We start from the raw sequence: 12180 nt of genomic DNA on the forward strand, positions 1-12180 counted from the left end.
ACTTTTAATGTTAAAAGTAAAGCGCGGGTGCAGTGATTATAACGTCATCACGATCACGATCGCTGTGAAAGCGAAAGTGATCGCGATTACGCTCTCCTTAGTGTTGCTGGCTGACCTAGCGCATGGCAGCTGCGCGCGTGCACGCTCACAGGCACGCAAGCGCTAGGCCAGCAAGAAGCACTTAAAAAAGCGCACATGCAAAATGTCTCTCCGAGTCAGCGCATGCGCTGGGCTCAGCGAGACCTAAAAACACAGAGGGATTCTTCCTTTTGAAGAATAGAAAAACACAATATTTTCACGCAATATGTATAGGGAGTTTGGGAGTATGGAACACAGTTCAGACATTTTAAATAAACCCAAATACTCATACTACATTATTACACTTACTGGGCCACGTGAGCTTAAAAAAAGATAAAAGGTTGACGGAAAGCCAAAACAAACCACTGATCGTAGGCGAGAACTACCTCCCATGGCTTAGAGCTACTTTACTTCAGGGATTCTATAGCTTTATGTTCCTTGTTACTATTGGAACAATTATGTATGTGTATAGGTAATGGTTTGTGAAATTAAAACGAAGCACAATGATGTATATATATTAAAAGTCGTTTTAAATGCACTCCTAGAAATTTGTCTGTGTTATCGCATCTTCGAGATGCATTTGAACTGCCCAGACTACTGCTCGAAGTTGACTAATCAAACATTCCTGAAGGTGATTATGTTTTTATAGACAGCATTCATTAATGATATTTGTGAGGGTGTTCTACCACAGTATCAAACCGGTGGACTACAACTATGTCTCTAAATGTGAGTTGTCAGGCTTTGTTTCGAGGATACCAGTGGCCCATTTCTGGATATATCCCCGCACAATGGTCTGGTGATTGTCAGGTTTTTAATGAGAATTGCTGGTCGGACTCAGTAATACCGGCCCATTTTCTGAGCAGTTTTCTCCTTTTGTGGAGGGGGTGGGGAGAATCACTGACATTGTCAACCTGAGTAGAGCAGCTGTAAATTTAAGCGTGGGAGGGCGAAACACGGAGCTCGCGGAGTGCCCAAAAAACTCTGCTCCACTAGTGTTTATTCCTCGCTTGCGCTCATCAACATCAAGTTGGCAAGTGCAAGCGAGAAGAATCCATCTCCCAGCGAGATTTTTCCATGTTCGCGATCGGCAACGTCAAGTTGGCAAGCTCGAGCCTGGAAATTCAACCTCCTGGCTAGATTTATCAATGCAGGAGGTCGGATTTTTCATTATGAGTGGGCGTGTATGCTCGCAAATGCTCGATTTGAGAAACCGTCCGTTCACAATGAGAAAGCTGCCACTCGAGTAAGAAATCTATTTGAGCGGCAAAAAGGAAAAAGCTCCTGCTTGTGCCTGCTTGCGCTGTGCATGGTGCTGTTCACGATAATTGCACACAGCGGACAAACAACCGGAGATGAAAATCACCCCAAACAGCATTTATCTAACGCAGTCCGTCGCTTGCGGAGCTCTACAGAGCGCAACAGAGTTTGAACTCCACCCAGGCATATGTAAACTATCAGCGGTAGGATTATTGAGGGGTTGTGGGGTGGAGTGCTGGGGCGTTTAGACAGGCTTCTGTTTTCCTCAGAAAAGGACTTTCTGCTCCCCCTTTACTGCTGCAGGGTTTGAAGGGGGCAGCGGGTAAGGGGGGCTGGGCTGGTCTGTGCCGCAGCCCCTGCAACAGCAAAGTCAGGTTCAGTGTATCTGGGCCCAGAAATATTAGGTCAGGAGTTTGCAGACTCAATAATTCCAGACCGAGAGAGGCTTGTTATTTCAAGTTGCAGAATATCACCCAGAGTTACCTCTCCAGTTGAAATACCACAACACATAATGAGAGCCTATATTGTCAAGGTAAGTAAATGTGGAATTTAGAATAGTTAATCTATACTTATATATACTTACGTTGATAATATAGTATTTGTCTGTCTCCTGGATGAGATATTTTTGTTTTTTTAAATAAAAATACTAAATGCTTTTCTATTCAACCGCCATAATAGCCAGTTAATCACTATTGATGTTATTGCATCAAACAAGGTCCTTTGGGAGACGGTTGCTCTGCAATTTTGAATGTGAGTGTTTATTTCTTTTATTGAGATCTTTCTTGTTAAACTTAAACATATAACAGAGCATATGCCTCAGAGGATACATCCAATAATTTGAATATATATCCTTTTACTGTTCACCTTAAGGATTAGCCAGATAGTAAGATGTACAAAGTTGTGAGAAGGAAAGACTTCAATTCATGGTAACTAATGCATATGAAGAAAAAATACAAACAAAAGTGAGCACTAGTGTAATACGCTGACTTTGTATATACTATACTAAAGTAAGGTATAATCCAGTGGATCCCTACACGCATTAGAGAGGCTAAAGTAGACAATACTCATGCTCTTTATTGTGGGAGTGTGGATGAGTGGTTAGACTTATCAGACACACAATCATTGACTAAATTCAAGATCAATTGCTTGATAAAATATTAATTTTTGTATATTTATTTCTTAGAACCAAAGATACTTTGTTGCTGTAAAATTAGATTTGCAATATCGCTGTTTTTCAATATCAAAAGTGGACACTGCATTTTTCAATGAACACAATGTTATCCTATGGGAGGAAAGATAATCAGCAAATTGCAAGTAAGTAAACGTTTTCAAAAATGAAGCTTTTAGATGAAGAATCAGTACCAGGCAAGGTTCAGGTAAGTGACCTTAGTGCGCCACTAGTTGCACTGGGGCGTCTGGGGAAGAGGTCAAAGTCTGGAAATGGACCCAATGTTAACCAATGAAGAAAAGGGCAATAAAAAGTGGTACTATTTGCAGGTAAGTAGCACCGTTTTGGAACCCAGCCTCTGGGGGTTAAGGTAAGCAGGGGGGTCACAAGGCAGCACCAAACTTACACCTCCTGCGCCTCAGGGGCAGCTGGGTTCACAGTGCCAACACAGCGTTGGCTGCCCAATGCAAACCAATGGGGAATCTTGAAACTGTAAAAAAAGCTGCAGGCTTAGTCCAGGAGGCAGATTGATGGAAACTTACAGCTGCACCGGTAAGCTGGGGTGTGCTGGAATGTTGGGAAACCATCAGTAGATCCCCCCAAGGCCCAGGGGCTCCGGGTGCAGGGGTGTCCTTCACCATCCAAAGTCAGCTTACCAGTGAGGTCGCGATTGGGTGGGTCAACGCGCAGAAGCTGCAGGCCTCGGCGTGGAGTCCAGCAGGGGTCAACCCTCAAGGGATCCTTGCTCAGGATAACTGTGGAATCTTTTCTGGACTTGTGGGCCCCTTGTACTTGAGCCCTGGGCATCAGATGCAGAGGTACTCGACTTTGCGGTTCCACAGGTAGAGCTTTGGTCTTTAAACTTGATATTCTTCTGGACAGGTATGCTGTCTATGGCGGATCAGGAGTCTTTTTTGATGTCAGGCAGTCATCCCAGGGCTTTGGAGGTCGTTGGGCTGTGGGATGAGTTGCTCTTCTGTATCAGAGTCTTTGAGGCCTGCAGACAGGCCAGTAGGGCTGGGGACATGTCAGTTGGTGTCTTCAATCGTCCCTCCTGCACGCCTCTTCTTTGTTTTCTTCTTCGTAGGTCTTCAGTAATCTGAGGATTAAGGTTAAGGGGTGTTCCTAAATACTAGGGATCAGAAAGAAGTAGCCAATGGGGTCCTTACCTTTAGAGTGACTACAAGCTTTGTATGTCCACTCCCTCTGGAGAGGAGGCATACACCTAACACTATTGGCTAATTTCCTCCAAAGTAATATGGAGGCTTTTCAAAGGAGGGGGTCACCTCAGCCTCGGACAGTTTAGGGATGGTCCTGGCTGAGAAGGGACACACCTCTCTTTCTCACTAATTTTTGTGCTGACCATGCAGCCAAAACTGGGGCTGGGTAAGGCATCTCCAGAAGCTGGAGAGGCCCTGGTCAGCATAACAAAAAGGCAGGAAGCCATTTAGGCTCACCACCCTGATCTGCTGTTCCTGCTTGGGAGTAGGTGTGAAGCACCTCCATCCAGAGCAGGCTTTGTTTCTGACTCAGGAGAGCATAAGGCTCCCACCTCAGGCTGGTGCAGACCGCAGACCAGTCCGACATACGCTAATGGGTTGGTAGATCTTCAGGGGGCACCTCTGAGGTGTCCTCTGAGTGGATTTATTCATGAATCCAACACTGGCATCAGTGGGGGCTCCTTAATCTGAGATGTTTGGTACCATACATCTTGGAATTTGGTGAAGCTATCATCGAGTTGTGGAACTCGTTGTGACAAGCTCCCAGTCCATGTACTCGGTACGGCTACACTGTGAACTTATAATGTCTAAGAATGGACTTAAACTATAAAGGGGCATATCTGCCCATACAGTTATGCCATCACAGAGGTATAGTGCACCTTGCCTTAGGGCTGTTACGCCTGCTGAAGGGGTGACTTCCCTATGCCTCTTGCAGTGCTGGTAGGCCTTGCACACAGGGATGTGTGCCAGGTTAACTTCTCACTTTTATCTGCACATAAACATTCAGGCAGCAGTGGCAGTACACTTGTGTTTGGGGTGGGATCTCTTAGGGTGGCACAATACATGCTGCAGACATTAGAGACCCTCTATGGTCACAGGGCCCTTGGCAACACTAGTACCTTTTACAAGGGACTTATATCATATGTGAACCAAAGGTGATCCAATTGTGTAAACAATGTTACAGTTTTGGGAAAGAACACAGGAACTGTGAACCTGGTTAGCAAAAACCTATTGCACACTCAGTCAAAGACACATCAAGGCAAGCCCCTCTGTGCCTGTCCATGACCCGACCATGACCAGCGCCAGGTACCCTGGACTACCAAGCTCCTGCCGCTATGACTCAGCAGCCCTCTACGCATTCAACCCTGGATGCAACAACAACTCACCAAAGACCTGTTCTCCTGCCGACACTGCCTCGGCATCTTCACCCACCTCCAGACCCGGACAGCCACTGCCAACCCTCTGGACACCAGCACGCCCATACCCCTGAGCTGCATCCACCTCAACGTGTGCTCCCTTTACAGACATGCAATAGATATCTGGGACCTCCTCAACTCGCCCAACATCACCTTTCTTCCAGAGACCTGGACCAATGCCAGCTTCACACCGGAGATCGCAACTGTCATCCCCGACAGATACAAATTCCAGAGGAAAGACTGCCCCAACCACCCCGGAGGAGGCCTCGCCATCGTCCAGAAAAGCTCCCTCTGACTGACAACCTCCATATCTGACGACTCCTTGTCCCCTATGGAACACATCCACTTCCAGATTTAGGTCAACCCCAGAACAACTCTATGCGGAACTTTCACCTACAGACCAGGCGCCCCATTCACCAACTCCATCTCAGACCACATCGCGCTCCACACCCTTGCCTTCATGGACTACGTCCTGCTTGGAGACCTAAATCTCCACCTCGACAACCTAAGGAACCCGAACTTCAACACCCTCCTACACAACCTCGCCCACATCGGAATAAAGTAAATCACCACCACCCCCACCCACAAGGTGGGACACACCCTCAATCCCATATTCACCAGAGGAATCAGCATTCGCTTCAGTCATACCATGCAACCCCTCTAGACGGACCACCACTGCATCCAATTCTCCTTCTCGAAACCCACCGCACACAAGTCAATGCCACGCCCCCATGCAGAAACTGGAGCAAGATCACTGAAGAGCACCTCTCCTCTGCCCTCAACCACACTCCTGCCCCCACCGCGACCGACACCAACTCTGCAGTCAACAAACTCCATAAATGGATTGCCGGCTGTGCCAACTTGCTCGCCCCCCTCCAGAAGTCCGACAGACAACACACCACGAAAGCCACCTGGTTCAACCCGGACCTCCTAGAATCCAAGCACTCATACCCACGACTTGAGAAAGCTTGGAGGAACAGCAAAACCCCTGAAGCACACATCGCCTGCAGGACATCCACTACAGCACAACACCAACTCATCAGATCTACGAAGAGAAACTTTATCCAAGGCAGAATCCTCTTCAACTCCCGCAACATCAAGGAACTCTTCAACACCATACAAGAATTCACCAGACCCCCCAGCGAAACCTCTGACGCCCTTTCCTCCCAGGACCTCTCCAACAAACTTGGCTCCTTCTTCCACCAAAAGAACAGGACACTCTACGACAGCTTTGATGAACAAGACCAAGGCACCTACCCAACACCTTCCACCAGCAACCCTACCTAGCTCACCATCCTCACCTGGACCCCTGTCACCACAGAACATACCTCAAAGACCATGATTAGCACACACTCCTGAGCACCCACTGACCCCTGCCGGCTGCATATCTTCCACTGGGCCGCCTCCACCATTGAACCAGAACTATGACAGACAATCAACTGCACTCTCGAAACAGGCACATTCCCCAAAGATTGGAAACCTGCAGATGTCATACCCCTCCTCAAGAAGCCCTACACAGACCCAATGGATCTTGTAAAGTAAAAACTCATCTCCCTCCGCCTCTTTGCTGCCAAAGTCACTGAGACGATCTTCAACAGCCAGCTTACAAACTTCATAGAATCCAATCCCATCCTCAACACTTCTCAATCCTGCTTCCAAAGCAACCACAGCACTAAGACCGCCCTCCTAGCTGCCACGGAAGACAACCACACACTCCTCGACCAAGGCCACACGGCAGCTCTCATTATACTCAACCTCTCAGAAGCCTTCAACACTTTCTCCTACCGCACACTAACCTCCAGACTCCATGACGCAGGCATAAAGGAAACTGCCCTAGACTGGATCTACTCCTTTCCTGCTGGTTGGACTCAAAGAATTCGACTCCTGCCATTCCTCTCTGAACCCACAGAGATCAGATGCGGAGTACCCCAAGGATCGTCCCTCAACCTAATGCTCTTCAACATCTAGATTGCCCCCTTGCAACAGAAAACACGGACTCAGCATAGTATGCTACTCCGGCAACACCCAGCTCATCGTCTCCCTCACCAAGGAACCTGACACCACCAGGCACAACTTCTAGGAAAGGAATGAAGGACATCGCAACCTGGATGAGAAGCAGCTGCCTAAAGCTCAAATCAGGGGAAACAGAAGTCCTCATCCTTGCATCCACCACCTCCGTGTGGAATGACACCTGGTGAACCCCAGCCCTCAGCAAGCCTCCCAAACACCCACGGACAAGCCCGCAACATTGGCATCTCCCTCACCATGAACCTACAGATCAATTCTGTATCCTCCGCATGCTTCGACACCCTCTGCATTCTCCACAAGACCTTTAAATGGATACCCCCTGAATACAGGAAAACCGTCACACATGCACTCATCACCAGCAAGCTGGACTATGGGAATGTCCTCTATGCTGAAATGGACAAATCCCTACTCCACAAACTTTAGACCGTCCAGAATGCTGCAGCCAGACTCATCCTCAGCATCCCACGATAGGACCAAATCACCCAGCACCTACGAGACCTCCACTGGCTCTCTGTCTAAAAAAGAGTGACCTTCAAACTGCTCACATAAGCCTACAAAGCCCTCCACAACACTGGACCTCACTACCTCAATGTAAGAATCTCCTTCTATGCCCCCAAGAGAAGCCTCCGAGTGGCTGACCTGGCCTTGGCTGAAATCCCCCGCATCCACAGAGCCATAATGGGAGACAGATCCTTCTCCTACATCATAGCCAAGGCCTGGAAAGAACTCCCCCTCAGCATCAGATGAAGCCTTACAATGCAAACATTCAGGAAGAGCCTCAAGACCTAGCTTTTCTGGTGACCTGTTTCAGGAAGAGCCCAAGACTGGAGCTGCCCAAATACACCCCCCCCAGCACCCTGAGACCCTCACGGGTGAGTAGTGCACTCTACAAATCCCTGAGTGATTGGGCAAGTTGATTAGCCATTGATTGTTAGGACTGTTTAGTGACTGAGAGGGATTTATAGATTATATTGATCATTTTGTCCTAGGTTTTGTAAACTTGTGTTCAATCATTGATAGATGCCACTATGATCAGTGTGGCCTGCAGAGGCAGCTCCACCTCTAGGGCGGAGGAGCGTCACCCCTCTGCTTTCTCGTAGTGTGAGAGAGCCAAAATATAAAAACGTAATAACTGGGTGGCGTCCTGACCAATCACAACGCTCCACTCTAGCATTGTGATTGGCTTGGGGGAATGTAAGGGAGGCTGCCTCCTTCCTGTTCCTGTCGGCAGCAGGAGACCAGGAGCAGTGAAGACACAGGACCCGGCGTGGCGGAAAGGTAAGTTTAATTTTTTTATTGACCCACCCTATGCGACCTCCTCACCCCACGCGATGAGCCACCCCCCCACCCGCGAGTCATGCCAGCTGCTAATGGTGGCTTGAAAGGTCCCGTTTTACCGCGCTGCGGTTTGTAAGGGCTGCAGATTTTAATCTTTTACTTTGTGCAGTTTTTAGCGCGTTTAGCGCATTTTCGCGCGTTTGGCACTTGTTTTTGTTTTATTTGCTGTGCACTGGCTGGGCTCTCCCCCCCTCACACCTGCATTTAATTTGAGGAATACTCACCACCGTTTTGGTGGGCCCGGGTTCTGTGGGTGGTCCGGGGATCGTCTTGTCATCGGCGACCAGCGCCATCTTGGATTGGGTCCAGGCTTTTTTTGGTGGGCGCCATCCTGGAGCATCCAGGCGCTCCTCCCTCCACTTCAGCGCCTATTTAAAGTCGCTCTTACCCGCGCAGCGGGAACGCGCAGCTAGGACGCCGTCGCTTGCCGGAGTCCTGCCCGTCTGCGCCCGTCAGCGTCCCGGAGGCGTCTTGGCGGCGGGCGGGGCTCTGTTCACCGAGAATGAGTAATCTGGGCCCTCATTTGGTGTGGTACTCTTCTAGGGAGCTGCGCTCCTTGAATCATAGGGAGAGCTGCTGTTGTATTGTCTTTCCGGGCCGCTATAGGGGTAAGTCGCGATGTCCGGGTTGTGGCTGGCATCCGACACGGGTTCTGTCATCAGCCCCGCCTATTGACATAGCTGGTGCAGAGTATGCCTGCATGCTGTTAAACACCAGATCAGCTCGCAGCCATGCGCAACACATCTTTGAGCTTCTCGAGACAGAGAAGCCACTCTGCCTAATGCTGACGGAGACTTGGTGGGGTGAAGCTTCTAATCCCAATGTGGCTATGGCCATTCCGCCGGATTTTGACATCTTCAGGAAGGACAGAGCAAAGGGCAGGGGTGGCGGGGTCGCATTGGTGGTAAAGAAGGGCATGCCCTGCACTATCTTGCCCACTGAGGACATCCGCGGCTCGGAATCGTTGGCTTTTTCAATTGTGTTAGCGCCGCATCAATCAGTAAAGGGACTGTTAGTCTACCGCCCCCCTGGTCCGCTTGGGACGTTTTTTCCTGACCTTGATTCGGTGCTGGTGGGTCTAGCACTGAGAGCAGAACACTGCTTAGTGGCGGGGGACTTTAACATCCGGATGGATGATCCATCGGACCCCGCCGCTATTAAGCTTTTGGAGGCTATGACTCCGATGGGTCTCACCCCGCATTTGCAGGGCCCGACCCATGACAAGGGGCACACTCTAGATCAGGTCTTCTCGACCTCTCCTTTAGTGGTGAAAGAGATTCTCCCGGTCTTGTGGTCGGATCACTGGCTGGCCAAATTTGTAATCAGCGGCAACGTCAGGGCGCCTAACCCTGTCTCACAGCAGCGGGGACGAACCTCTAGAGCATTTAGCAGGGTGACCCCTGAGATGCTGGCTCAGGCTGCTGCGACGCACCCTTGCCCTCTGTCTGGCGAGCTAGAGAGAGACCTGGAGTCCCTGCAAGAATGGCTGACGGAGAGGCTGAATGACCTGGCCCCAGTCCCGCCCCCCCCGCCCGACATCTAAGCGGGTCTCGGCCCCTTGGTTTACCCCTGCTCTGTGGGCTACGCGGCAGCAGTGCAAGGTAGCCGAAAGGGCCTGGCGGGCACATTATGACAGCAAGGACAGGTCTGCCTACAAGGCTGTGGTTAAAGCTTACCACCGAGACATCCGCCTCGAAAAGAAAGCCTATCTTGCGGGGAGAATCGAAGCAGATTCGAACTCCAGTAAGGAGATCTTTACCATCATGCGAGAATTCATCTCCCCTCGGACTACTGCTTCGGAAGAGGGGCCCGTAGAATCTTGGGCGGCGGATCTTGCGTGTTTTTTTACAGGCAAGATCAAACTCATCCAGGACTCCTTTCTATCGAGTGAACCGGTTACATTGCCGATGCCCGAGGCGGGCTCGCCTCCCCCAGTTGTGCAGGGCGCCTTATTGGCTGAGTTTCCATCTCTGCCAGCCTCAGCTTCTCTAGCGCTTATGGGCAATTTAAAATCTGGGTCTCCGCTTGACCCCTGCCCTGCTAAGCTCCTGGGTAAACTGGCGGAGGTGGTTAATCCGCTGGCGCACCCTCTTCTCAACCTCTCGTTGAGTCTGGGAGAGGTGCCGCCAGTATGGAAGCAGGCAATGGTCATCCCGTTGCTTAAAAAGCCGGGACTTGACCCGAAAGCCCCAGCCAATTATAGGCCAATTTCGTTGCTGCCGGCACTTGTAAAAATTCTGGAGAAGCACGTTCAGTCGGTGCTCTCCAATTTTCTGGAGTCCCATGAGATCTTACATGACTCCCAGTCGGGCTTCCGTTCACATCGCAGTACCGAGACCGCGCTCCTTGAGGTTTCTGAAACCATTAAAGGGGTGTTGGATACCGGGGGCAAAGTCATGCTGGTGTTGTTGGACTTGTCGGCGGCTTTCGACACCGTCCCCCATGAGGGCCTGCTCGCAAGACTCTTTGAGATTGGTCTGCGGGGGACGGTGCTCAAATGGTTTTCTTCCTTTTTGGCCGGCCGCCGGCAAACGATCTGGACATCATCTGACACCGCCGTAATGCCGCCTCTGGGAGTCGGGGTCCCTCAGGGCTCTATATTGAGCCCGACCCTTTTTAACATCTTTATGACCCCTTTGGCGGCGGTGGCGGAGTCATTTGGTGCCCGGATCGTGTCGTATGCCGACGACACCCAGCTTCTCTTCTCTTGCGAGAGAGGGGCTGACTTTGACGGGGAGAGTATCAAGAATTGCCTTGGGGCTGTGTTCGCATGGTTCCAACTGAACAGCCTCAAGTGCAATTCCGACAAATTGGAGGTACTCTTCTTCGGGTGCGATACGGAGCCTAGCTGGCAGGCCTGGTGGCCCATCGACATGTTCCCTCCGTCCGGCTCTTCTCCCATGGCTAAAAACTTGGGGGTTAAGATGGACAAGGGGCTGACGATGAAAGCCCAGATCTTGGGGGTAACCGGCACTTGCTTCGGCCTGTTAAAAATGCTGCGGAGGTTCTTGCCTCTCTTGTCCGAGGAGCACAGGAGGCTGACGGTGCAGGCTCTGATAGGCTCCAGGTTGGATTATGCCAACATTCTTTACCTGGGCCTGCCAGAGTATCTGCTACAAAGGCTTCAAGTTGCACAGAACGCGGCGGCCAGGGCCATCTTTGGCCTAAGTAGACGGGCCAGCGCCTCTGGGTTGTTGGTGACGTTACACTGGCTACCCATCCGCAAACGGATTGCCTTTAAGGCTCTGACCTTGGCCTACAAAGCGCTCCATGCTGTGGGAGCTAAACATCTCCAAAAGAGACTGACCTTTTACCATCCGACTCGCTCGTTGAGGTCAGAATCTCTACTTTTGGCGGCTGTTCCGCGTGTGAAGAGGGCTCGCCTTGGGGGCCGCTCTTTCAGTCTGTTGGCCCCACAGATGTGGAATGCACTACCGCTCCCTTTGCGGGGGGCGTCTACTCTCCTTGATTTTAGAAGAGGTCTCAAAACCTGGCTGTTTTCCCAATAGGTCTGCCAGTAGTTTTGTTTTCTTTTTGTTTGTCTTTTAACCTCTTTTAGCTGTGTTGTGTTATTCTGAAATCTGTTCCCCTTACCTAAAAGCGCCGGGACACTCTTTTTGAGTAACCGTTGCGCTATACAAAAGAATAAATAACATAACATAACATAACAGTGTGTCAAAGTCTGAAGTATTTGACAGTGTAGGAAAATTACCCTCTCTGAAAGGTCTTCCCAAACGTTTTGCCTTTCTCCACCACTTTTTGCTGAATACTTGTTGTTGGACATGGTACATGCTGACCAGTGCTAGAGTACATGTGCTTCTGCCCTAAACATGGTGACATTGGTGTATGCCCAATTGGCATATTTAGTTTACGTATAAGTCCCTTGCAAAGTGGT

The sequence above is a fragment of the Triturus cristatus genome, chromosome 4_1 (assembly GCF_964204655.1).
Source record: "Triturus cristatus chromosome 4_1, aTriCri1.1, whole genome shotgun sequence".
In the NCBI taxonomy this organism is placed as follows: Eukaryota; Metazoa; Chordata; class Amphibia; order Caudata; family Salamandridae; genus Triturus; species Triturus cristatus.